The sequence below is a fragment of the Stegostoma tigrinum genome, unplaced genomic scaffold (assembly GCF_030684315.1).
Source record: "Stegostoma tigrinum isolate sSteTig4 unplaced genomic scaffold, sSteTig4.hap1 scaffold_217, whole genome shotgun sequence".
Classification (NCBI taxonomy): domain Eukaryota; kingdom Metazoa; phylum Chordata; class Chondrichthyes; order Orectolobiformes; family Stegostomatidae; genus Stegostoma; species Stegostoma tigrinum.
In genome coordinates, this window is record NW_026728154.1 from 188,407 (window position 1) to 214,888 (window position 26,482).

Below are 26,482 nucleotides of genomic sequence, written 5' to 3' on the forward strand. Positions count from 1 at the left end.
AGGGAGATGGGATACAGTGCCTTAGTGAAATGGGATGCAGTGACTGAGAGAAATGGGATGCAGTGACTAAGGGAAATGGGATGCAGTGACTGAGTGACGTGGGAAGCACTGACTGAGTGAAATGGGATGCAGTGACTGAGTGAAATGGGATGCAGTGACTGAGTGAAATGGGATGCAGTCTGTGAGCGAAATGTGTTGCAGTCACTGAGCGAAATGGGATGCAGTCTCTGAGCGAAATGTGTGGCAGTCACTGAGTGAAATTGGACGCATCACTGAGTGAAATGGGACGCAGTGACTGAGGGAAATGGGATGCAGTGACTGAGTGAAATGACATGCAGTGACTGAGTGAAATGAGATGCCTTGCTTGATGGAAATATGATGCAGTAATTGGACGGAAATGAGATGCAGTGACAGAGTGAAATGGGATGCAGTGACTGAGGGACATGGGATGCAGTGACTGAGGGACATGGGATGCAGTGACTGAGGGAAATGGGATGCAGTGTCTGAGGGAAATGAGATGCAGTGTCTGAGGGACATGTGATGCAGTGACTGAGGGACATGTGATGCAGTGACTGAGGGACATGGGATGCAGTGACACAGGGACATGGGATGCACTGTCACACGGACATGGGATGCAGTGACTGAGAGAATTGGGATGCAATGACTGAGGGAAATGGGATGCAGTGACCGAGTGAAATGAGATGCTGTGACTGAGGGAAATGGGATGCAGTGACTGCGTGAAATGGGATGCAGTGAATTAGTGAAATGAGATGTAGTGACTGATGGAAATGTGATGCAGTTACTGTGGGACATGGGATGCAGTGACTGAGTGAATAGTGATGCAGTGCCCGAGCAGGCTTGGGGTGCAGTGACTGAGGGAAATGGGATACAGTGCCTGAGTGCAATGTGATGCAGTAATTGAGGGAAATAGGATGCAGTGACTGAGGTACTGGGAAGGAGTGACTGAGGGAAATGGGATGCAGTGACTGACGGAAATGGGATACATCCACTGAGTGAAATGCGATGCAGAGACTGAGGGAAAGGAGATGCTGTCACGATGGGAAATGTGGAAGCACTGAGTGTGGGAAATTGAATGCAGCGTCTGTGAGATACGGGAAACAGTGACTGATCGAAATTGGACGCAGTGACTGTGGGGAAGGAGATGCAGTCATTGAGTGAAATGGGATGCAGTGACTGAGTAAAATACGATGCAGTGACTGAGTGAAATGTGATGCAGTGACTGCTTGAAATGGGATGCTGTGACTGTGGCGAAGGAGATGCAGTGACTGAGTGAAATGGGATGCAGTGACTGAGTTAAATGGGATGCAGTGACTGAGGGAAATGGGATGCAGTGACAGAGTGACATGAGCTGCAGTATCTGATGGAAATGTGATGCAGAACCTGAGGGAAATGGGATTCAGTGACTGAGGTAACAGGAAGGAGTGACTGAGTTCATCGGGGTGCAATGCCCGAGCGGACTCGGGGTGCAGTGAGTGACGGAAATGGGATCCAGTGCCTGAGCGAAATGGGACGCACTGACTGAGTGAAATGGGATGCAGTGACTGAGGGACATGGGATGCATTGACTGAGGGAAATGGGATGCAGTGACTGTGGGAAATGGGATGCAGTGACTGTGGGAAATGGGATGCAGTGACTGAGTGAAATGAGATGCAGTGACTGAGGGAAAGGAGTCGCTGTGATTCTGGGAAATGGGATGCAGTGACTGAGGGACATGGGATGCATTGACTGAGGGAAATGGGATGCAGTGACTGTGGGAAATGGGATGCAGTGACTGTGGGAAATGGGATGCAGTGACTGAGTGAAATGAGATGCAGTGACTGAGGGAAAGGAGTCGCTGTGATTCTGGGAAATGGGATGCAGTGTCTGAGTGAGATGGGATGTAGTGTCTGAGTGAGATGGGATGTAGTGTCTGAGTGAGATGGGATGCAGTGTCTGAGTGAAATGGGATGCAGTTAATGAGTGAAATGAGATGCAGTGACTGATGGAAATTGAATGCAGTGACAGAGTGACATGAGCTGCAGTGCCTGATGGAATTGCGATGCAGTTACTGTGGGACATGGGATGCAGTGGCTGAGGTCCTGGGAAGGAGTGACTGAGTTAATAGGGATTCAGTGCCCGAACGGTCTTGGGGTACAGTGACTGAGGGAAATGGGATACAGTGGCTGAGAGAAATGAGACGCAATGTCTTAGTGAAATGGGATGCAGTGAGTGAGGGACATGGGATGCAGTGAGTGAGGTACATGGGATGCACTGACTGAGGGAAGTGGGATGCAGTGACTGAGGGAAATCGGATGCAGTGACTGTTGTAAATGGGTTGCAGTGACCGATTGAAATGAGATGCAGTGACTGAGGGAAATGGGATGCAGTATTTGTGGGAAGTAGGATGCAATCACTGATTGAAATGAGATGCAGAGAATGAGGGAAAGGAGATGCTGTGTCTATGGGAAATGGGATGCAGTGAGTGTGGGAAATTGAATGCAGCGTCTGTGAGATACGAGCACCAGTGACTGATGGAAATGGGATGCAGTGACTGTGGTGAAGGAGATGCCGTGATTGAGTGAAATAGGATGCAGTGACTGAGTGAAATGTGATGCAGTGACTGAGTGAAATGGGATGCAGTGACTGCGTGAAATGCGATGCAGTGACTGCGTGAAATGCGATGCAGTGACTGCGTGAAATGGGATGCAGTGACTGCTTCAAATGGGATGCAGTGACTGAGTGAAATGGGATGCAGTCACTGAGTGAAATGGGATGCATTACTGATTGAAATGGGCTGCAGTGACTGAGAGAAATGGGACGCAATGACTGAGGGAAATGGGACGCTTTGACTGAGGGAAATGGGACGCTTTGACTGAGGGAATTGGGACGCTTTGACTGAGGGAAATGGGATGCAGTGCCTGAGTGAAATGGGATGCAGTGCCTGAGTGAAATGGGAAGCAGTGCCTGAGTGAAATGGGAAGCAGTGACTGAGTGAAATGGGATGCAGTGACTGAGTGAAATGTGTTGCAGTCACTGAGTGAAATGGGATGCAGTCACTGAGTGAAATGTGTTGCAGTCACTGAGTGAAATGGGATGCATTACTGATTGAAATGGGCTGCAGTGACTGAGAGAAATGGGCTGCAGTGACTGAGAGAAATGGGCTGCAGTGATTGAGAGAAATGGGCTGCAGTCACTGAGTGAAATCTGTTGTAGTCACTGACTGAAATGTGATGCATCACTGAGTTGAATGGGATGCAGTGACTGATGGATATGAGATGCAGGGACTGAGTGAAATGAAATGCAGTCACTGAGTGAAATGTGTTGCAGTCACTGAGTGAAATGTGATGCATCACTGAGTGGAATGGGATGCAGTGACTGAGGGATATGAGATGCAGGGACTGAGTGAAATGAGATGCAGTGACTGAGGGAAAAGGGATTCAGTATTTTTGGGAAGTAGGATGCAATCACTGAGTGAAATGCGATCCAGAGACTGTGGGAAAGGAGATGCTGTGACTGTGGGAAATGGGATGCAGTGAGTGTGGGAAATTGAATGCAGCGTGTGTGAGATACGGGGAACAGTGAGTGATGAAAATGGGATGCAGTGACTATGGTGAAGGAGATGCAGTGATTGAGTGAAATGGGATGCAGTGACTGCGTGAAATGCGGTGCAGTGACTGCGTGAAATGCGGTGCAGTGACTGCGTGAAGTGGGATGCAGTGACTGCTTCAAATGGGATGCATCACTGAGTGAAATGGGATGCAGTGACTGAGTGAAATGGGATGCAGTGACTGAGTGAAATGGGATTCAGTGACTGATTGAAATGGGATGCAGTGACTGAGTGAAATGTGATGCAGTGACTGAGGAAGTGGGAATGAGTGACTCAGTTCATGGGGATGCAGTGCCCGAGCGGACTTGGGGTGCAGTGAGTGAGGGAGATGGGATACAGTGCCTTAGTGAAATGGGATGCAGTGACTGAGAGAAATGGGATGCAGTGACTGAGTGAAATGAGATGCAGTGACTAAGGGAAATGGGATGCAGTGACTGAGTGACGTGGGAAGCACTGACTGAGTGAAATGGGATGCAGTGACTGAGTGAAATGGGATGCAGTGACTGAGTGAAATGGGATGCAGTCTGTGAGCGAAATGTGTTGCAGTCACTGAGCGAAATGGGATGCAGTCTCTGAGCGAAATGTGTGGCAGTCACTGAGTGAAATTGGACGCATCACTGAGTGAAATGGGACGCAGTGACTGAGGGAAATGGGATGCAGTGACTGAGTGAAATGACATGCAGTGACTGAGTGAAATGAGATGCCTTGCTTGATGGAAATATGATGCAGTAATTGGACGGAAATGAGATGCAGTGACAGAGTGAAATGGGATGCAGTGACTGAGGGACATGGGATGCAGTGACTGAGGGACATGGGATGCAGTGACTGAGGGACATGGGATGCAGTGACTGAGGGAAATGGGATGCAGTGACTGAGGGAAATGGGATGCAGTGTCTGAGGGACATGTGATGCAGTGACTGAGGGACATGTGATGCAGTGACTGAGGGACATGTGATGCAGCGACTGAGGGACATGTGATGCAGTGACTGAGGGACATGGGATGCAGTGACACACGGACATGGGATGCACTGTCACACGGACATGGGATGCAGTGACTGAGAGAATTGGGATGCAATGACTGAGGGAAATGGGATGCAGTGACCGAGTGAAATGAGATGCAGTGACTGAGGGACATGTGATGCAGTGACTGAGGGACATGGGATGCAGTGACACAGGGACATGGGATGCACTGTCACACGGACATGGGATGCAGTGACTGAGAGAATTGGGATGCAATGACTGAGGGAAATGGGATGCAGTGACCGAGTGAAATGAGATGCTGTGACTGAGGGAAATGGGATGCAGTGACTGCGTGAAATGGGATGCAGTGAATTAGTGAAATGAGATGTAGTGACTGATGGAAATGTGATGCAGTTACTGTGGGACATGGGATGCAGTGACTGAGTGAATAGTGATGCAGTGCCCGAGCAGGCTTGGGGTGCAGTGACTGAGGGAAATGGGATACAGTGCCTGAGTGCAATGTGATGCAGTAATTGAGGGAAATAGGATGCAGTGACTGAGGTACTGGGAAGGAGTGACTGAGGGAAATGGGATGCAGTGACTGACGGAAATGGGATGCATCCACTGAGTGAAATGCGATGCAGAGACTGAGGGAAAGGAGATGCTGTCACGATGGGAAATGTGGATGCACTGAGTGTGGGAAATTGAATGCAGCGTCTGTGAGATACGGGAAACAGTGACTGATCGAAATTGGACGCAGTGACTGTGGGGAAGGAGATGCAGTCATTGAGTGAAATGGGATGCAGTGACTGAGTAAAATACGATGCAGTGACTGAGTGAAATGTGATGCAGTGACTGCTTGAAATGGGATGCTGTGACTGTGGCGAAGGAGATGCAGTGACTGAGTGAAATGGGATGCAGTGACTGAGTTAAATGGGATGCAGTGACTGAGGGAAATGGGATGCAGTGACAGAGTGACATGAGCTGCAGTATCTGATGGAAATGTGATGCAGAACCTGAGGGAAATGGGATTCAGTGACTGAGGTAACAGGAAGGAGTGACTGAGTTCATCGGGGTGCAATGCCCGAGCGGACTCGGGGTGCAGTGAGTGACGGAAATGGGATCCAGTGCCTGAGCGAAATGGGACGCACTGACTGAGTGAAATGGGATGCAGTGACTGAGGGACATGGGATGCATTGACTGAGGGAAATGGGATGCAGTGACTGTGGGAAATGGGATGCAGTGACTGAGTGAAATGAGATGCAGTGACTGAGGGAAAGGAGTCGCTGTGATTCTGGGAAATGGGATGCAGTGAGTGTCGGAAATTGAATGCAGCGCCTGTGAGATACGGGAAACTGTGACTGATGGAAATGGGATGCAGTGACTATGGTGAAGGAGATCCAGTGACTGAAATGGGATGCAGTGACTGAGTAAAATGTGATGCAGTGACTGAGTAAAATGTGATGCAGTGACTGAGTGAAATGGGATGCAGTGACTGAGGGAAATGGGATGCAGTGACTATGGTGAAGGAGATCCAGTGACTGAAATGGGATGCAGTGACTGAGTAAAATGTGATGCAGTGACTGAGTAAAATGTGATGCAGTGACTGAGTAAAATGTGATGCAGTGACTGAGTGAAATGGGATGCAGTGACTGAGGGAAATGGGATGCAGTGACCGAGTGAAATGAGAGGCAGTGACTGAGGGAAATGGGATGCAGTGACTTAAGGAAAGGAAATGCAGTGTCTGTGGGAAATGGGATGCTGCGACTGAGGGAAATGGGATGGAGTGACTGACGGAAATGGGATGCAGTGACTGAGCGAAATGGGTTGCAGTGACTGAGGGAAATGGGATGCACTGACTGAGTGAAATGAGATGCATTGTTTGATGGAAATATGATGCAGTAACTGACGGAAATGGGATGCAGTGACTGAGGGAAATGGGATGCAGTGACTGAGGGAAATGGGATGCAGTATTTGTGGGAAGTAGGATGCAATCACTGATTGAAGTGAGATGCAGAGTCTGAGGGAAGGGAGATGCTGTGTCTATGGGAAATGGGATACAGTGAGTGTCGGAAATTGAATGCAGCGCCTGTGAGATACGGGAACCAGTGACGAATGGAAATGGGATGCAGTGACTGAGGGAAATGGGATGCAGTGACTGAGTGTGATGGGATGCAGTGTCTGAGTGAGATGGGATGCAGTGTCTGATTGAAATGGGATGCAGTTAATGAGTGAAATGAGATGCAGTGACTTATGGAAATTGGATGCAGTTACTGTGGGACATGGGATTCAGTGACTGAGGTCCTGGGAAGGAGTGACTGAGTTAATAGGGATGCAGTGCCCGAGCCGGCTTGGAGTACAGTGACTGAGGGAAATGGGATACAGTGGCTGAGAGAAATGGGATGCACTGTCTTAGTGAAATGGGATGCAGTGGCTGAGTGAAATGGGATGCAGTAACTGGTGGAAATGGGATGCAGTGACTGATCGAAATGGGATGCGGTGACTGAGGTGAGGGAGATGCAGTGATGGAGTGAATTGGGATGCAGTGACTGAGTGAAATGTGATGCAGTGACTGAGTGAAATGGGATGCAGTGACTGAGCGAAATGGGTGGCAGTGACGAGTGAAATGGGTTGCAGTGACTGAGTGAAATGGGATGCATTGACTGAGGAAAATGGGATGCAGTGACTGAGGGAAATGGGTGCAGTGACTGAGTGAAATGAGATGCAGTGACTGAGGGAAAGGAGATGCTGTGACGATGGGAAATGGGATGCAGTGAGTGTGGGAAATTGAATGCAGCGTCTGTGAGATAATGGAAACAGTGACTGATGGAAATGGGATGCAGTGACTATGGTGAAGGAGATGCAGTGACTGAGTGAAATGGGATGCAGTGACTAAGTGAAATGAGATGCCTTGTTTGATGGAAATATGATGCAGTAACTGATGGAAATGAGATGCAGTGACAGAGTGAAAAGCGATGCAGTGTCTGAGTGAAATGGGATGCACTGACTGAGTTAATATGGATACAGTGCCCGAGCCGGCTTGGAGTACAGTGACTGAGGGAAATGTGATACAGTGGCTGAGAGAAATGGGATGCACTGTCTTAGTGAAATGGGATGCCGTGACTGAGGGAAATGGGATGCAGTGACTGAGTGAAAGGAGATGCACTGTCTGATGGAAATGTGATGCAGTGACAGAGGTACTGGGAAGGAGTGACTGAGTTAATAGGGAATCCATGCCCGAGCGGGCTTGGGGTGCAGTGACTGAGGGAAATGGGATGCAGTGACCGAGTGAAATGAGATGCAGTGACTGCGCAAAATGGGATGCACTATTTTTGGGAAGTAGGATGCAATCACTGATTGAAATGAGATGCAGAGACTGTGGGAAAGAAGATGCTGTGATGGTGGGAAATGGGATGCAGTGACTGTGTGAAATGGGATGCAGTGACTCAGTGAAATGTGATTCAGTCACTGAGTGAAATGTGATTCCGTCACTGAGTGAAATATGATGCACTCACTGAGTACACTGTGATTCAGTCACTGAGTGAACTTAGATGCAGTCACTGAGTGAAATGGGATGCAGTGGCTGAGGGAAATGTGATGCAGTGACTGAGTGAAATGGGATTCAGTGACTGAGTAAAATACAATGCAGTGACTGAGTGAAATATGATGCAGTGACTGCGTGAAATGGGATGCAGTGACTGTGGTGAAGGAGATGCAGTGACTGAGGGAAATGGGATGCAGTGATTGAGTGAAATGGGATGCAGTGATTGAGTGAAATGGGAAGCAGTGACTGAGTGAAATGGGAAGCAGTGAGTGAGGGACATGGGAAGCAGTGAGTGAGGGACATGGGAAGCAGTGACTGAGGGACATGGGATGCAGTGACTGAGGGAAATCGGATGCCGTGACTGAGGGAAATGGGATGCAGTGACTGAGTGAAAGGAGATGCACTGTCTGATGGAAATGTGATGCAGTGACAGAGTGACATGAGCTGCAGTGACAGAGGTACTGGGAAGGAGTGACTGAGTTAATAGGGAATCAGTGCCCGAGCGGGCTTGGGGTGCAGTGACTGAGGAAATGGGATGCAGTGACCGAGTGAAATGAGATGCAGTGACTGAGCAAAATGGGATGCACTATTTTTGTGAAGTAGGATGCAATCACTGATTGAAATGAGATGCAGAGACTGTGGGAAAGAAGATGCTGTGATGGTGGGAAATGGGATGCAGTGACTGTGTGAAATGGGATGCAGTGACTCAGTGAAATGTGATTCAGTCACTGAGTGAAATGTGATTCCGTCTCTGAGTGAAATATGATGCACTCACTGAGTGTACTGTGATTCAGTCACTGAGTGAACTGTGATGCAGTCACTGGGTGAACTGTGATGCAGTCACTGGGTGAACTGTGATGCAGTGACTGAGTGAAATGGGATGCAGTGGCTGAGGGAAATGGGATGCAGTGACTGAGTGAAATGGGATGCAGTGACTGAGGGAAATGGGATGCAGTGACTGAGGGAAATGGGATGCAGTGACAGAGTGACATGAGCTGCAGTGTCTGATGGAAATGTGATGCAGTACCTGAGCGAAATGGGATGCAGTGACTGAGGTAGTGGGAATGAGTGACTGAGTTCATGGGGATGCAGTGCCCGAGCGGACTTGCGGTGCAGTGAGTGAGGGAGATGGGATACAGTGCCTTAGTGAAATGAGATGCAGTGACTGAGTGAAATGGGATGCAGTGACTGAGTGAAATGGGATGCAGTCTCTGAGTGAAATGGGATGCAGTCTCTGAGTGAAATGGGATGCAGTCTCTGAGTGAAATGGGATGCAGTCTCTGAGTGAAATGGGATGCAGTCTCTGAGCGAAATGTGTTGCAGTCACTGAGTGAAATGGGATGCAGTCTCTGAGCGAAATGTGTTGCAGTGACTGACTGAAATTGGACGCATCACTGAGTGAAATGAGACGCAGTGACTGAGGGAAATGGGATGCAGTGACTGAGTGAAATGGGAAGCACTGACTGAGTGCAATGCGATGCAGTGACTGCGTGAAATGAGATGCCTTGTTTGATGGAAATATGATGCAGTAACTGACGGAAATGAGATGCAGTGACAGAGTGGAATGGGATGCAGTGACTGAGGGACATGGGATGCAGTGACTGAGGGACATGGGATGCAGTGACTGAGGGACATGGGATGCAGTGACTGAAGGACATGGGATGCAGTGACTGAGGGACATGGGATGCAGTGACTGAGGGACATGGGATGCAGTGACTGAGGGAAATGGGATGCAGTGACTGAGTGAAATGAGATGCAGTGTCTGAGGGACATGTGATGCAGTGACTGAGGGACATGGGATGCAGTATTTGTGGGAAGAAGGATGCAATCACTGAGTGAAATGAGATGATGAGACTGAGGGCAAGGTGATGCTGTGACTATGGGAAATGGGATGCACTGAGTATGGGAAATTGAATGCAGCGTCTGTGAGATACGGGAAACAGTGACTGATGGAAATGGGATGCAGTAACTGTGTTGAAGGAGATGCAGTGACTGAGTGAAATGGGATGCAGTGACTGAGTGAAATAGGATGCAGTGACTGCGTGAAATGCGATGCAGTGACTGAGTGAAATGTGATTCAGTCACTGAGTGAATTGGGATGCAGTCACTGAGTGAAATTGGATGCATCACTGAGTGAAATGGGATGCAGTGACTGATGGAAATTGGATGCAGTGACAGAGTGACATGAGGTCCAGTGACCGAGTGAAATGAGATGCAGTGTCTGATTGAAATGTGATGCAGTGACTGAGTGAAATGCGATGCAGTGGCGGAGTGAAATGCGATGCAGAGGCGGAGTGAAATGCGATGCAGAGGCGGAGTGAAATGCGATGCAGAGGCGGAGTGAAATGCGATGCAGAGGCGGAGTGAAATGCGATGCAGTGGCGGAGTGAAATGCGATGCAGTGGCGGAGTGAAATGCGATGCAGTGGCGGAGTGAAATGCGATGCAGTGGCGGAGTGAAATGCGATGCAGTGACTGAGTGAAATGCGATGCAGTGACTGAGTGAAATGAGATGCACTGACTGAGTGAAATGAGATGCACTGACTGATGGAAATTGGATGAAGTGACAGAGCGACATGAGCTGCAGTGACTGAGTGCAATGAGAAGCATAGAATGCACTGTCTGTGAGATACGAAAACAGTGACTGATGGAAATGGGATGCAGTGACTGTGGTGAAGGGGATGCAGCGACTGAGTGAAATGGGATGCAGTGACTGACTGAAATGCGATGCAGTGACTGTGTGAAATGGGACGCAGTGACTCAGTGAAATGTGATTCCGTCACTGAGTGAAATGTGATTACGTCACTGAGTGAAATATGATGCACTCACTGAGTGTACTGTGATTCAGTCACTGAGTGAAATGGGATGCAGTCACTGTGTGAACTGTGATTCAGTCACTGACTGAACTGTGATGCAGTCACTGAGTGAACTGTGATGCAGTCACTGAGTGAAATAGGATGCAGTGGCTGAGTGAAATGGGATGCAGTGACTGAGGGACATGGGATGCAGTGACTTAGGGACATGGGATGCAGTGACTGAGGGACATGGGATGCAGTGACACACGGACATGGGATGCAGTGACTGAGGGAATTGGGATGCAGTGATTGCGTGTAATGGAATGCAGTGACTGAGCGAAATGCGATGCAGTCACTGAGTGCAATGTGATGCTGTGACTGAGTGAAATGCGATGCAGTGACTGCTTGAAATGGGATGCAGTGACTGATGGAAATTGGATTCAGTGACAGAGTGACATGAGATGCAGTGTCTGATTGAAATGTGATGCAGTGACTGGGGGAAATGGGTTGCAGTGACTGGGGGAAATGGGCTGCAGTGCCTGAGTGAAATGGGATGCAATGCCTGAGTGAAATGGGATGCAGTGACTGATTGAAATGGGATGCAGTGACTGAGGGAAATGGGATACAGTGCCTGACCGAAAAGGGACGCACTGACTGAGTGAAATGGGATGCAGTGACTGAGGGACATGGGATGCAGTGACTGAAGGACATGAGATGCAGTGACTGAGGGTAATGGGACGCAGTGACTGAGGGCAATGGGATGCAGTGACTGAGGGACAGGAGGTGCCGTTACGGAGGGAATGGAGATACAGTGACTGTGGAAAGGAGATGCAGTGACTGTGGGAAATGGAATGCTGTGACTGAGGGTAATGGGATGCACTGTCTCAGTTCAATGAGATTCACTGTCTCAGTTAAATGGGCTGCAATGACTGAGTGAAATGGGATGCTGTGACTGAGTGAAATGGGATGCAGTGACTGAGGGAAATGGGATGCAGTGACATGGGAATTGGGTTGCAGTGACTATAGGAAAAGGTTGCAGTGACTGAGGGAAATGGGATGCAGTGACTGAGGGAAATGGGAGGCAGTGACTGAGGGAAATGTGATGCAGTGACTGAGGGAAAGGAGCTGCAGTGACTGACTGAAATGGGAGGTAGTGACTGACTGAAATGGGAGGGAGTGACTGAGTGAAATGGGCTGCAGTGACTGAGTGAAATGGGCTGCAGTGACTGAGTGAAATGGGCTGCAGTGACTGAGTGAAATGGGATGCTGTGACTGAGTGAAATGGGATGCTGTGACTGAGGGAAATGGGATGCAGTGACTGTGGGAATTGGGTTGCAGTGACTGTGGGAATTGGGTTGCAGTGACTGAGGGAAATGGGATGCAGTGACTGTGGGAATTGGGTTGCAGTGACTATAGGAAAAGGTTGCAGTGACTGAGGGTAATGGGATGCAGTGACTGAGGGTAATGGGATGCAGTGACTGAGGGTAATGGGATGCAGTGACTGAGTGAAATGGGATGCAGTGACTGAGTGAAATGGGATGCAGTGACTGAGTGAAATGTGATGCAGTCACTGAGTGAAATGTGATGCAGTCACTGAGTGAAATGTGATGCAGTCACTGAGTGAAATGTGATGCAGTCACTGAGGGAAATGAGATGCAGTGACTGAGGGTAATGTGATGCAGTGGCTGAGTGAAATGCGATGCTGTGACTGCGGAAGGGACATGCAGTGACTGAGTGAAATGGGGTGCTGTGACTCGGTGAAATGGGATGCAGTCACTGAGTGAAATGGGATGCAGTCACTGAGTGAAATGGGATGCAGTCACTGAGTGAAATGGGATGCAGTCACTGAGTGAAATGGGAAGCAGTCACTGAGGGAAATGAAATGCAGGGACTGAGGGTTATGAGACGCAGTGACTGAATGAAATGCGATGCAGTGACTGTGGGAAATGGGATGCAGTGACATAGTGAAATGAAATGCAGTGACTGAGGGAAAGGAGATGCAGTGACTGTGGGAAATGGGTTGCAGTGCCTCAGTGAAATGGGCCGCAGTGCCTGAGTGAAATGGGCCGCAGTGCCTGAGTGAAATGGGCCGCAGTGCCTGAGTGAAATGGGATGCAGTGCCTGAGTGAAATGGGATGCAGTGCCTGAGTGAAATGGGACGCAGTGCCTGAGGGTAATGGGGTGCACTGACTGAATGAAATGCGATGCAGTGACTGTGGGAAATGGGATGCCGTGACTGTGGGGAATAAGGGGTGGGGACTGAGGGTAATGCGATGCAGTGACTGAGTGAAATGCGATGCAGTGACAAAGGAAAGGACATGCAGTGACTATGGGAAATGGGATGCACTGACTGAGTGAGATGGGGTGCCGGGACTGTGGGGAGTAGGGTGTGGTGACTGATGGAAATTGATTTACTGTGTCAGTTGAACAGGATTCACTGTCTCCGTTAAATGGGATGCAGTGACTGAGTGAAATGTGATGTAGTGACTGATTGAAATGGGATGCAGTGACTGATCGAAATGAGTTGCAGTGACAGAGGGAAATGAGATGCAGTGAATGAGGGACAGAAGGTGCCGTGAATGAATGAAATGAGGTGCCATGACTGAGGGAAAGTAGATGCAGTGACTGAGAGAAAGGAGATGCAGTGACCGTGGGAAATGGATTGCAGTGACTGAGGGAAATGGGATGCAGTGCCTGAGTGAAATGGGCTGCAGTGCCTGAGTGAAATGGGCTGCAGTGCCTGAGTGAAATGGGATGCAGTGACTGACTGAAATGGGATGCAGTGACTGAGGTACGTGGGCTGCAGTGCCCGAGTGAAATGGGCTGCAGTGCCTGAGTGAAATGGGCTGCAGTGCCTGAGGGATAATGGGATGCATTGACTGATGGAAATGGGATGCAGTGACTGAGGGAATTGAGATGCAGTGACTGAACGAAATGAGATGCAGTGACAGAGGGAAATGAGATGCAGTGACAGAGGGAAATGAGATGCAGTGACTGAGGGACAGGTGGTGCCGTGACTGAGGGACAGGTGGTGCCGTGACTGAGGGACAGGTGGTGCCGTGACTGAGGGACAGGAGGTGCCGTGACTGAGGGACAGGAGATGCCATGACTGTGGGAAATGAGATGCAGTGACTGTGGGAAAGGAGATGCAGTGACTGTGGGAAATGGGTTGCAGTGACTGTGAGAAAAGTTTGCAGTGACTGTGGGAAAAGGGAGGCAGTGTCTGAGTGAAATGGGATGCAGTGACTGAGTGAAAAGGGATGCAGTGACTGAGTGAAATGGGATGCAGTGACTGAGTGAAATGGGATGCAGTGACTGAGTGAAATGGGATGCAGTGACTGAGGGTAATGGGACGCAGTGACTGAGGGTAATGGGACGCAGTGACTGAGGGAAATGAGATGCAGTGACTGCGGGAAAGGAGATGCAGTGACTGAGGGAAATGAGATGCAGTGCCTGTGTGAAATGGGATGCAGTGCCTGAGTGAAATGGGATGCAGTGACTGTGGGAAATGGGATGCAGTGACTGTACGAAAAGGTTGCAGTGATTGAGTGAAATGCGATGCAGTGACTGAGGGAAAGGAGATGCAGTGACTGTGGGAAATGGAGTGCTGTTACTGAGGGTAATGGGATGCTGTGACTGAGAGAAATGGGATGCTGTGACTGAGTGAAATGGGATGCAGTGACTGTGGGAAATGGGTTGCAGTGACTGTGGGAAACGTTTGCTGTGACTGTGGGAAACGGGAGGCAGTGACTGAGTGTAATGGGATGCAATCACTGAGTGAAAAGGGATGCAGTGACTGAGTGAAAAGGGATGCAGTGACTGAGTGAAAAGGGATGCAGTGACTGAGGGTAATGTGGTGCAGTGCCTGAGTGAAATGGGATGCAGTGACTGAGTGAAATGGGATGCAGTGACTGAGTGAAATGGGACGCAGTGACTGAGGGAAATGGGAGGCAGTGACTGAGGGACAGGAGGTGCCGTTACTGAGGGAAATGGATTGCTCTGACTGAGGGTAATGGGATGCACTGTCTCAGTTCAATGAGATTCACTGTCTCAGTTAAATGGGATGCAGTGACTGAGTGAAAAGGGATGCAGTGACTGAGTGAAATTGGAGGCAGTGACTGAGTGAAATGGGAGGCAGTGACAGAGTGAAATGGGAGGCAGTGACTGAGGGAAATGGGAGGCAGTGACTGAGGGAAATGGGAGGCAGTGACTGAGGGAAATGGGAAGCAGTGACTGAGGGAAATGGGAGGCAGTGACTCTGGGAAATGGGATGCAAAGACTGAAGGAGATGGGGTGCTCAGACTGAGTGAAATGTGATGCAGTGACTGAGGGAAAGGAGATGCAGTGACTGAGTGAAATGAGAGGGAGTGACTGAGTGAAGTGGGAGGCAGTGACTGAGTGAAGTGGGAGGCAGTGACTGAGGGTAATGGGATGCAGTGACAGAGGGTAATGGGATGCAGTGACAGAGGGGAATGGGATGCAGTGACTGAGCGTAATGGGATGCAGTGACTGAGCGTAATGGGATGCAGTGACTGAGTGAAATGGGATGCAGTGACTGAGTGAAATGGGATGCAGTCACTGAGGGAAATGAGATGCAGTGACTGAGGGTAATGTGATGCAGTGACTGAGTGAAATGCGATGCTGTGACTGAGGAAGGGACATGGGGTGACTGAGTGAAATGGGGTGCTGAGACTGAGTGAAATGGGATGCAGTGACTGAGTGAATTGGGATGCAGTGACTGAGTGAAATAGGTGGCTGAGACTGACGGTAATGGGATGCAGTCACTGAGTGAAATGGCATGCAGTGACTGAGTGAAATGGGATGCAGTGATTGAGGGAAATAAGATGCAGTGACTGAGGGAAATGAGATGCAGTGACTGAGGGAATGGAGATGCAGTGACTTGGAAATGGAATGCTGTGACTGAGGGCAATGGGATGCTGTGACTGAGTGAAGTGGGAGGCAGTGACTGAGTGAAATGGGTGGCAGCGACTGTGTGAAGTGGCAGGCAGTGACTGTGTGAAGTGGCAGGCAGTGACTGTGTTGAATTGGGAGGCAGTGACTCGGTGAAATGGGATGCAGTGACTGAGTGAAGTGGGAAGCAGTGACTGAGTGAAATGGGAAGCAGTGACTGAGTGAAATGGGAAGCAGTGAGTGAGGGTCATGGGATGCAGTGAGCGAGGGTCATGGGATGCAGTGACTGAAGGAAATGGGATGCAATGACTGAGTGAATATGATGAAGTGGCTGAGTGAAATGGGATGCAGTGGCTGAGTGAAATGGGATGCAGTGGCTGAGTGAAATGGGATGCAGTGACTGAGGAAAATGAGTTGCAGTGACTGAGCGAAAAGAGATGCAGTGACTGAGGGTCATGGGATGCATCGTCTCAGTTCAATGAGATTCACTGTCTCAGTGAAATGGGACGCAGTGACTGAGGGAAATGTGATGCCGTGACTGGGGAATAGGGTGCGGTGACTGATGGAAATGGATTCACTGTCTCACTTGGATAGGATTCACTGTCTCCTGCTCAGACGGACTGGCCCCCGCAGCCCTGACCCGCTCAGAGGGACTGGCTTCCGCCGCCCTGACCCGCTCAGAGGGACTGGCCCCCGCAGCCAGAGCCGTTCAGAGGGACTAGCCCCCGCTGCCCTGACCCGCTCAGAGGGACTGGCCCCCGCAGCCCTGACCCGCTCAGAGGGACTGGCCCCCGCAGCCAGAGCCGCTCAGAGGGACTAGCCCCCGCTGCCCTGACCCGCTCAGTGCGACTTACCCCCTGCAGTCCTGACCCGCTCACTGCGACTTGCCCCCCGCAGACCTGACCCGCTCACTGCGACTTGCCCCCCGCAGCCCTGACCCGCTCTCTGCAACACTCCCCCCCGCAGCCCTGACCCGCTCACTGCGACTTGCCCCCCGCAGCCCTGACCCGCTCACTGCGACACTGCCCCCGGAAGCCCTGACCCGCTCACTGCGATTTGCCCCCCGCAGTCCTGACCCGCTCACAGGGACTGGCCCCCCGCAGACCTCACCCGCTCACAGGGACTGGCCCCCGCAGCCCTGACCCGCTCAGAGGGACTGTCCCCCGCAGCCCTGACCCGCTCACTGCGACTTGGCCCCCGCAGACCTGACCCGCTCACAGGGACTGGCCCCCGCAGCCCAGACCCGCTCACAGGGACTGGCCCCCGCAGACCTGACCCGCTCACTGCGACTTGCCCCCCGCAGTCCTTTCCTGCTGACAGGGACATGCCCCCGCAGGTCTGACCCGCTCAGAGGGACTGGCCGCCGCAGCCCTGACCCGCTGAGATGGACTGGCCCCCGCAGCCCTGACCCGCTCAGAGGGACTGGCCCCCGCCGCCCTGACCCGCTCAGAGGGACTGGCCCCCGCAGCCCTGACCCGCTCAGAGGGACTGGCCCCCGCAGCCCTGACCCGCTCAGAGGGCTGGGCCCCCGCAGCCCTGACTCCGCTCACTGCGACTTGACCCCCGCAGTCCTGTCCCGCTCACTGCGACTTGCCCCCCGCAGCCCTGACCCGCTCACTGCGACACTGCCCCCCGCAGCCCTGACCCACTCACGCGGACTGTTCCCCCGCTGCCCTGTCCCGCTGACAGGGACTTGCCCTCGCAGCCCTGACCCGCTCACTGCGACTTGACCCTTGCAGTCCTGTCCCGCTGACAGGAACTGGCCCCCGCAGCCCTGACCCGCTGACAGCGACTGGCCCCCGCAGCCCTGATCCGCTCAGAGGGACTGGCCCCCGCAGCCCTGACCCGCTGACAGGGACTTGCCCCCGCAGCCCTGACCCGCTCAGAGGGACTGGCCCCGCAGCCCTGACCAGCTCAGAGGGACTGCCTCCCTGACCCACTCCCGGGGATTGGCCCCCGCAGCCCTCGCCCGCTCAGAGGGACTGGCCCCCGCAGCCCTGACACGCTCCCGGGGACTGGCCCCCGCAGCCCTGACCCGCTCAGTACGACCTGCCCCCCGCAGACCTGACCCGCTCACTGCGACCTGCCCCCCCGCAGCCCTGACCCGCTCAAGGGGACCGTTCCCCTGCAGCCCTGACCCGCTCACGGGGACCGGCCCCCCGCAGCCCTGACCCGCTCAGAGGGACTGTCCCCCGCAGCCCTGACCCGCTCAGAGGGCTTGGCCCCCGCAGCCCTGACCTGCTCACAGGGACTCACCGCCGCAGCCCTGACGCGCTCACAGGGACTGGCCACCCGCAGCCCTGACCCGCTCGCTGCGACACTGCACCCCGCAGCCCTGACCCCCTCACTGCGACTTGACCCCCGCAGTCCTGTCCCGCTGACAGGGACTTGCCCCCGCAGCCCTGACCCGCTGACTGCGACTTGCACCCCGCAGCCCTGACCCCTCACTGCGACTTGCGCCCCGCAGACCTGACCCACTCAGGGGGACTGTCCCCCGCAGCCCTGACCCGCTCACTGCGACTTGCCCCCCGCAGCCCTGACCCGCTCACAGGGACTGGCCCGCGCAGCTGTGACCCGCTCACAGGGACTCGCCCCCGCAGCCCTGACCTGCTCACAGGGACTGACCCCCGCCTCCCTGACCCGCTTACCGGGACTGGCCCCCCGCAGCCCTGACCCGCTCACTGCGACTTGCCCCCCGCAGCCCTGACCCGCTCAGACGGCCTGCCCCTCGCAGCCCTGACCCGCTCACAGGGATTGGCCCTCCGCAGCCCTGACCCAGTGACAGGGACTGGCCCCCACAGCCCTGACCCGCTCACTGCCGCTTGCCCCCCGCAGTCCTGTCCCGCTGACAGGGACTTGCACCCGCTGCCCTGACCCGCTCTCTGCGACTGGCCCCCCGCAGCCCTGACCCGCTCACTGCGACTTGCCGCCCGCAGCCCTGACCCGCTCACTGCGACTTGCCCCCAGCAGTCCTGACGCGCTCACTGCGAGTTGCCCCCCCGCAGTCCTGTCCCGCTGTCAGCAACTTGCCCCCCGCAGTCCTGTCCCGCTGACAGGGACTGGCCCCCGCTGCCCTGACCCGCTCACAGGGACTGGCCCCCGCAGCCCTGACCCGTTCACAGGGAATGGCCCCCCGCTGCCCTGATCCGCTCACAGCGACTAGCCCCCCGCAGTCCTGTCCCGCTGACAGCCCTGACCCGCTCACAGGGACTGGGCCCCCGCAGCACTGACCCGCTCACTGCAACTTGCCCCCCCGCAGCCCTGACCAACTCACGGGGACTTGCCCCCGCAGCCCTGTCCCGCTGACAGGGACTGGCCCCCGCTGCCCTGACCCGCTCTCTGCGACTTGCCCCCCGCAGACCTGACCCGCTCACTGCGACAACCCCCCGCAGCCCTGACCCGCTCAGGGGGACTGGCCCCCCGCAGCCCTGACCCGCTCAGGGGGACCGGTCCCCTGCAGCCCTGACCCGCTCAGGGGGACCGGCCCCCCGTAGACCTGACCCGCTCACTGCGACTTACCCCCGCAGCCCTGACCCGCTGACAGGGGCTGGCCCCCGCAGCTTCAGCAGCTCACAGGGACTGGCCCCCACCGCCCGGACCCGCTCACTGCGACTTGCCCCCCGCAGCCCTGACCCGCTCTTGGGGACCGGCCCCCCGCAGCCCTGACCCACTCACGGGGACCGACCCCCCCGCAGCACTGACCCGCTCACTGCGACACTTCCACCCGCAGCCCTGACCCGGTCACTGCGACTTGCCCCCCGCAGCCCTGACCCGCTGACGGGGAATTGCCCCCGCAGCCCTAACCCGCTCACTGCGACTGGCCCCCCGCAGTCCTTACCCGCTTATTGCGACTTGCCCCACGCAGTCGTCACCCGCTCAGGGGGACCGGCCCCCCGCAGCCCTGACCCGCTCACTGCAACTTGCCCCCCGCAGCCCTGTCCCGCTGACAGGGACTTGACCCCGCAGCCCTGACCCGCTCACAGCGACTGGCCCCCCACTGCCCTGACCCGCTCACTGCGACTTGCCCCCCGCAGACCTGACCCGCTCACTGCGACTTGCCCCCCCGCAGCCCTGACCCGCTCAGGGGTCCCGGCGCCCCACAGCCCTGACCCGCTCACTGCGACTTGCCCCCCGCAGCCCTGACCCGCTCACTGCGACCTGCCCCCCCCGCAGCCCTGACCCGCTCTGGGGTCCCGGCGCCCCACAGCCCTGACCCGCTCACTGCGACTTGCCCCCCGCAGCCCTGACCTGCTCACTGCGACTTGCCCCCCGCAGCCCTGACCCGGTCACTGCGACTTGCCTCCGCAGCCCTGACCTGCTGACTGCGACACTGCCCGCCTCAGCCCTGACCCGCTCTCTGCGACTTGCCCCCTGCAGCCCTGTTCCGCTCACTGCGACTGACCCCCGCAGCCCTGACCCGCTGACAGGGACTTGCCCCCCGCAGCCCTGACCCGCTCAGGGGGACCGGCCCCCCGCAGCCCTGACCCACTGACGCGGACCGGCCCCCCCGCAGCCCTGACTCGCTCACTGCGACACTGCCCCCCGCAGCCCTGACCCGCTCACGTTGACTTGCCCCCCGCAGCCCTGACCCGCTCACAGGGACTGGCCCCCGCAGCCGTGACCCGCTCACAGGGACTGGTCCCCCGCAACCCTGACCCGCTCAATGCGACATTGCCCCCCGCACCCCAGACCTGCTCACTGCGACTTGCCTCCCGCAGCCCTGACCCGCTATGAGGGCCTGCCCCTGCAGCCCTGACCCGCTCACAGGGAATGGCCCCCGCAGCCCTGACCCGCTCTCTGCAACTTGACCCCCGCGGACCTGACCCGCTCACAGGGACTTGCCCCTTGCAGTCCTGACCCTCGCACTGCGACCTGCTCCCCGCAGTCCTGACCCGCTCACAGTGACCTGCCCCTTGCAGTCCTGTCCCGCTGACAGGGACTTGCCCCGGCAGCCCTGACCCGCTCAGAGGTACTGGCCCCCGCAGCCCTGACCCACTCACAGGGACTGGCCCCCGCAGCCCTGACCCGCTCTCTGCGACTTGCCCCACGCATCCCTGAGCCGCTCACTGCGACTTGCCCCCCAAAGCCCTGACCCGCTCACAGGGACTTGCCCCTTGCAGTCCTGACCCGCTCACTGCCACCTGCCCCCGCAGTCCTGTCCCGCTGAAAGGGACATGCCCATTGCAGTCCTGACCCGCTCACTGCGACCTGCCCCCCCCGCAGTCCTGACCCGCTCACTGCGACACTGCCCCCCGCACCCCTGACCCGCTCACTGCGACACTGCCCCCCGCACCCCTGACCCGCTCACTGCGAATGGCCCCCCGCAGCCCTGACCCGCTCACTGCGACCTGCCCCCCGCAGCACTGACCCGCTCACTGCGACACTGACCCCCGCAGTCCTCACCCGCTCAGGGGGACCGGCCCCTCGCAGCCCTCACCCGCTCACGCAAACCGGCACCCCGCAGCACTGACCCGCTCACTGCCACCTGCCCCTTGCAGTCCTGTCCCGGTGACAGGGACTGGCCCCTGCAGCCCTGACCCGCTCACAGGAACTGGCCCCCCGCAGCCCTGACCCGCTCACTGCGACTTGCCCCCCCGCAGACCTGATCCGCTCACTGCGACTTGCCCCCCGCAGTCCTGATCCACTAACTGCGACTGGCCCCCCGCCGCCCTGACCCGCTCAGGGGGACCGGCCCCCCGCAGCCCTGACCTGCTCACGGGGACCGGCCCCCCACAGCCCTGACCCGCTCACTGCGACTTGCCCCCCGCAGCCCTGACCCGGTGACAGGGACTGGCCCCCGCAGCCCTGTCCAGCTCACAGGGACTGGCCCCCACAGCCCTGACCCGCTCACTGCGACTTGCTCCCTGCAGTCCTGTCCCGCTGACAGGGACTTGCCCCCGCAGCCCTGACCCGCTCATTGCGTCTGGCCCCCCGCAGCCCTGACCCGCTCACTGCGGCTTGCCCCCGGCAGCCCTGACCCGCTCAGGGCGACCGGTCCCCCGCAGCCCTGACACGCTCACTGCGACACTACCCCCCGCAGCCCTGACCCGCTCACTGTGACTTGCCCCCCGCAGACCTGACCCGCTCACTGCTATTTGCCCCCCGCAGTCCTGACCCGCTCACTGCGACTTGCCCCCGCAGTCCTGTCCCGCTCACTGCGAATGGCCCCCTGCAGCCCTGACCCGCTCACTGCGAACTACCCCCCGCAGCCCTGACCCGCTCACTGCGACACTGCCCCCGACAGCCCTGATCCGCTCACTGCGACTTGGCCCCGCAGCTCTGACCCGCTCAGAGGGACTGGCCCCCGCAGCCGTGACCCGCTCACTGCGACTTGTTGCCCACAGACCTGACCCGCTCAGTGCCATTTGCCCTCCGCGGTCCTGACCCGCTCACTGCGACACTGCCACCCGCAGCCCTGAGCCGCTCACTGCGACCTGCCCCCCGCAGCCCTGACCCGCTCACTGTGACACTGCCCCCCCCAGCCCTGACCCGCTCGCAGGGACTGGCCGCCGCAGCCCTGACTCGCTCACAGGTACTGACCCCCCGCAGCCCTGACCCGCTCAATGCTACCCAGCCTCCCGCAGCCCTGACCCGCTCACTGCGACTTGCCCCACGCAGCCCTGACCCGCTCAGAGAGCCTGCCCCCGCAGCCCTGACCTGCTCACAGGGAATGGCCCCTGCAGCCCTGACCCGCTCACTGCGACTTGCCCCCCGCAGAGCTGACCCGCTCACTGCGACCAGCCTCCCGCAGCCCTGACCCCTCACTGCGACTTGCCCCCCGCAGACCTGACCCGCTCAGGGGGACTGGCCCCCCGCAGCCCTGACCCGCTCACTGCGACTTGCCCCCCGCAGACCTGACCCGCTCACTGCGACCTGCCCCCCTGCAGTGCTCTCCCGCTGACAGGGACCTGCCCCCTTGCAGTCCTGTCCCGCTGACTGGGACATGCCGCCGCAGCCCTGACACGCTCACAGGGACTGGCCCCCGCAGCCCTTACCCACTCACAGGGACTGGCCCCTGCATCCCTGACCCTCACACCGCGACAATGCCCCCCGCACCCCAGACCCGCTCACTGCGACTTGCCCCCCGCAGCCCTGACCCGCTCAGAGGGCCTGCCCCCGCAGCCCTGACCCGCTCGCTGCGACACTGCACCCCGCAGCCCTGACCCCCTCACTGCGACTTGACCCCCTCACTGCGACTTGCCCCCCGCAGTCCTGTCCCGCTGACAGGGACTTGCCCCTGCAGCCCTGACCCGCTTACTGCGACTTGCCCCCCGCAGTCCTGTCCCGCTTACTGCGACTTTCCCCCCGCAGCCCTGACCCGCTGACTGCGACTTGCACCCCGCAGCCCTGACCCCTCACTGCGACTTGCCCCCCACTGACCTGACCCGCTCAGGGGGACTGGCCCTCGCAGCTGTGACCCGCTCACAGGGACTGGCCCCCGCAGCCCTAACCCGCTCACAGGGACTGGCCCGCCGCAGCCCTGACGCGCTCACAGGGACTGGCCACCCGCAGCCCTGACCCGCTCACTGCGACTTGCCCCCCGCAGTCCTGTTCCGCTGACAGGGACTTGCCCCCGCAGCCCTGACCCACTCACTGCGAGTTGCCGCCCGCAGCCCTGACCCGCTCACAGGGACTGACCCCCGCATCCCTGACCCGCTTACCGGGACTGGCCCCCCGCAGCCCTGACCCGCTCACTGCGACTTGCCCCCCGCAGCCCTGACCCGCTCAGACGGCCTGCCCCTCGCAGCCCTGACCCGCTCACAGGGATTGGCCCTCCGCAGCCCTGACCCGGTGACAGGGACTGGCCCCCACAGCCCTGAGCCGCTCACTGCGACTTGCCCCCCGCAGCCCTGACCCGCTCACTGCGACTTGCCCCCCGCAGACATGACCCGCTCACTGCGACTTGCCCCCCGCAGCCCTGACCCCTCACTGCGACTTGCCCCCCGCAGACCTGACCCGCTCAGGGGGACTGGCCCCCCGCAGCCCTGACCCGCTCACTGCGACTTGCCCCCCGCAGACCTGACCCGCTCACTGCGACCTGCCTCCCTGCACTGCTGTCCCGCTGACAGGGACCTGCCCCCTTGCCGTCCTGTCCCGCTGACTGGGACATGCCGCCGCAGCCCTGACCCGCTCACAGGGACTGGCCCCTGCATCCCTGACCCTCACACCGCGACAATGCCCCCTGCACCCCAGACCCGCTCACTGCGACTTGCCCCCCGCAGCCCTGACCCGCTCAGAGGGCCTGCCCCCGCAGCCCTGACCTGCTCGCTGCGACACTGCACCCCGCAGCCCTGATCCCCTCACTGCGACTTGCCCCCCGCAGTCCTGTCCCGCTGACAGGGACTTGCCCCTGCAGCCCTGTCCCGCTTACTGCGACTTTCCCCCCGCAGCCCTGTCCCGCTGACTGCGACTTGCTCCCCGCAGCCCTGACCCCTCACTGCGACATGCCCCCCGCAGACCTGACCCGCTCAGGGGCACTGGCCCCCGCAGCCCTGACCCGCTCACTGCGACTTGCCCCCCACAGCCCTGACCTGCTCACAGGGACTGGCCCGCGCAGCTGTTACCCGCTCACAGGGACTGGCCCCCGCAGCCCTCACCCGCTCACAGGGACTGGCCCCCCGCAGTCCTGTTCCGCTGACAGGGACTTGCCCCCGCAGCCCTGACCCATTCACTGCGAGTTGCCCCCCGCAGCCCTGACCCGCTCACAGGGACTGACCCCCGCATCCCTGACCCGCTTACCGGGACTGGCCCCCCGCAGCCCTGACCCGCTCACTGCGACTTGCCCCCCGCAGCCCTGACCCGCTCAGACGGTCTGCCCCTCGCAGCCCTGACCCGCTCACAGGGCTTGGCCCTCCGCAGCCCTGACCCGGTGACAGGGACTGGCCCCCACAGCCCTGACCCGCTCACTGCCGCTTGCCCCCGACAGTCCTGTCCCGCTGACAGGGACCTGCCCCTTGCAGTCCTGTCCCGCTGACAGGGACTTGCACCCGCTGCTCTGACCCGCTCTCTGCGACTGGCCCCCCGCAGCCCTGACCCGCTCACTGCGACTTGCCCCCCGCAGCCCTGACCCGCTCACTGTGACTTGCCCCCCGCAGACCTGACCCGCTCACTGCGACTTGCCCCCCGCAGTCCTGTCCCGCTGACAGGGACCTGCCCCTTGCAGTCCTGTCCCGCTGACAGGGACTTGCACCCGCTGCCCTGACCCGCTCACTGCGACTTGTCCCCCGCAGCCCTGACCCGCTCACTGCGACAAGCCCCCCGCAGCCCTGACCCGCTCAGGGGGACCGGCCCCCCGCAGCCCTGACCCGCTCAGGGGGACCGGTCCCCCGCAGCCCTGACCCGCTGATAGGGGCTGGCCCCCGCAGCCCTCAGCAGCTCACAGGGACTGGCCCCCCGCAGACCTGACCCGCTCACTGCAACTGTCCCCCCGCAGCCCTGACCCGCTCACTGCGACTTGCCCCCCGCAGTCCTGTTCCGCTGACAGGGACTTGCCCCCGCAGCCCTGACCCACTCACTGCGAGTTGCCACCCGCAGCCCTGACCCGCTCACCGGGACTGGCCCCCCGCAGTCCTGTTCCGCTGACAGGGACTTGCCCCCGCAGCCCTGACCCATTCACTGCGAGTTGCCCCCCGCAGCCCTGACCCGCTCACAGGGACTGACCCCCGCAGCCCTGACCCGCTCACTGCGACTTGCCCCTCGCAGCCCTGACCCGCTCACAGGGATTGGCCCTCCTCAGCCCTGACCCGGTGACAGGGACTGGGCCCCACAGCCCTGACCCGCTCACTGCCGCTTGCCCCCCGCAGTCCTGTCCCGCTGACAGGGACCTGCCCCTTGCAGTCCTCTCCCGCTGACAGGGACTTGCCCCCCGCAGCCCTGACCCGCTCACTGCGACACTGCCCCCCCCCCAGCCCTGACCCGCTCGCAGGGACTGGCCGCCGCAGCCCTGACTCGCTCACAGGTACTGACCCCCCGCAGCCCTGACCCGCTCAATGCTACCCAGCCTCCCGCAGCCCTGACCCACTCACTGCGACTTGCCCCCTGCAGTCCTGTCCTGCTGACAGGGACTGGTACCAGCAGCCCTGACCCGCTCACAGGGACTGGCCCCCCGCAGCCCTGACCCGCTGACATGGACATGCCCCCGCAGCCCTGACCCGCTCACTGCGACTTGCCCTCCGCAGTCCTGACCTGCTCACTGCGACTTGCCCCCCGCAGCCCTGACCCGCTCACTGCGACACTGCCCCCCGCAGCCCTGACCCGCTCACAGGGACTGGCCCCCCGCAGCCCTGACCCGCTCACAGCGACTTGCCCCCCGCAGCCCTGACCCGCTCACAGGGACTGGCCCACCGCAGCTCTGACCCGCTGACAGGGACTGGCCCCCGCAGCCCTGACCTGCTCACAGGGACTGGCCCCCCGCGGTCCTGACCCGCTCACTGCGACTTGCCCCCCGCTGTCCTGACCCGCTCACTGCGACTTGCCCCCCGCAGCCCTGACCCGCTGACTGCGACTTGCCCCAGCCAGGCCTGACCCGCTCACAGGGACTGGCCCGCCGCAGCCCTGACCCGCTTACATGGACTGGCCCCCACAGCCCTGACCTGCTGACTGCGACACTGCCCCCCGCAGCCTTGACCCGCTCACAGGGACTCGCCCCCCGCAGCCCTGACCCGCT

At 58.0% G+C, this 26,482-nt stretch overlaps 1 long non-coding RNA gene across 1 annotated transcript in view; it reads left to right on the forward strand.

Moving 5' to 3' along the window:
• Positions 1-26,482, forward strand: part of LOC132207941 (uncharacterized) — a 118,802-nt gene that overhangs the window by 83,764 nt on the left and 8,556 nt on the right. The window lies entirely within an intron of this gene.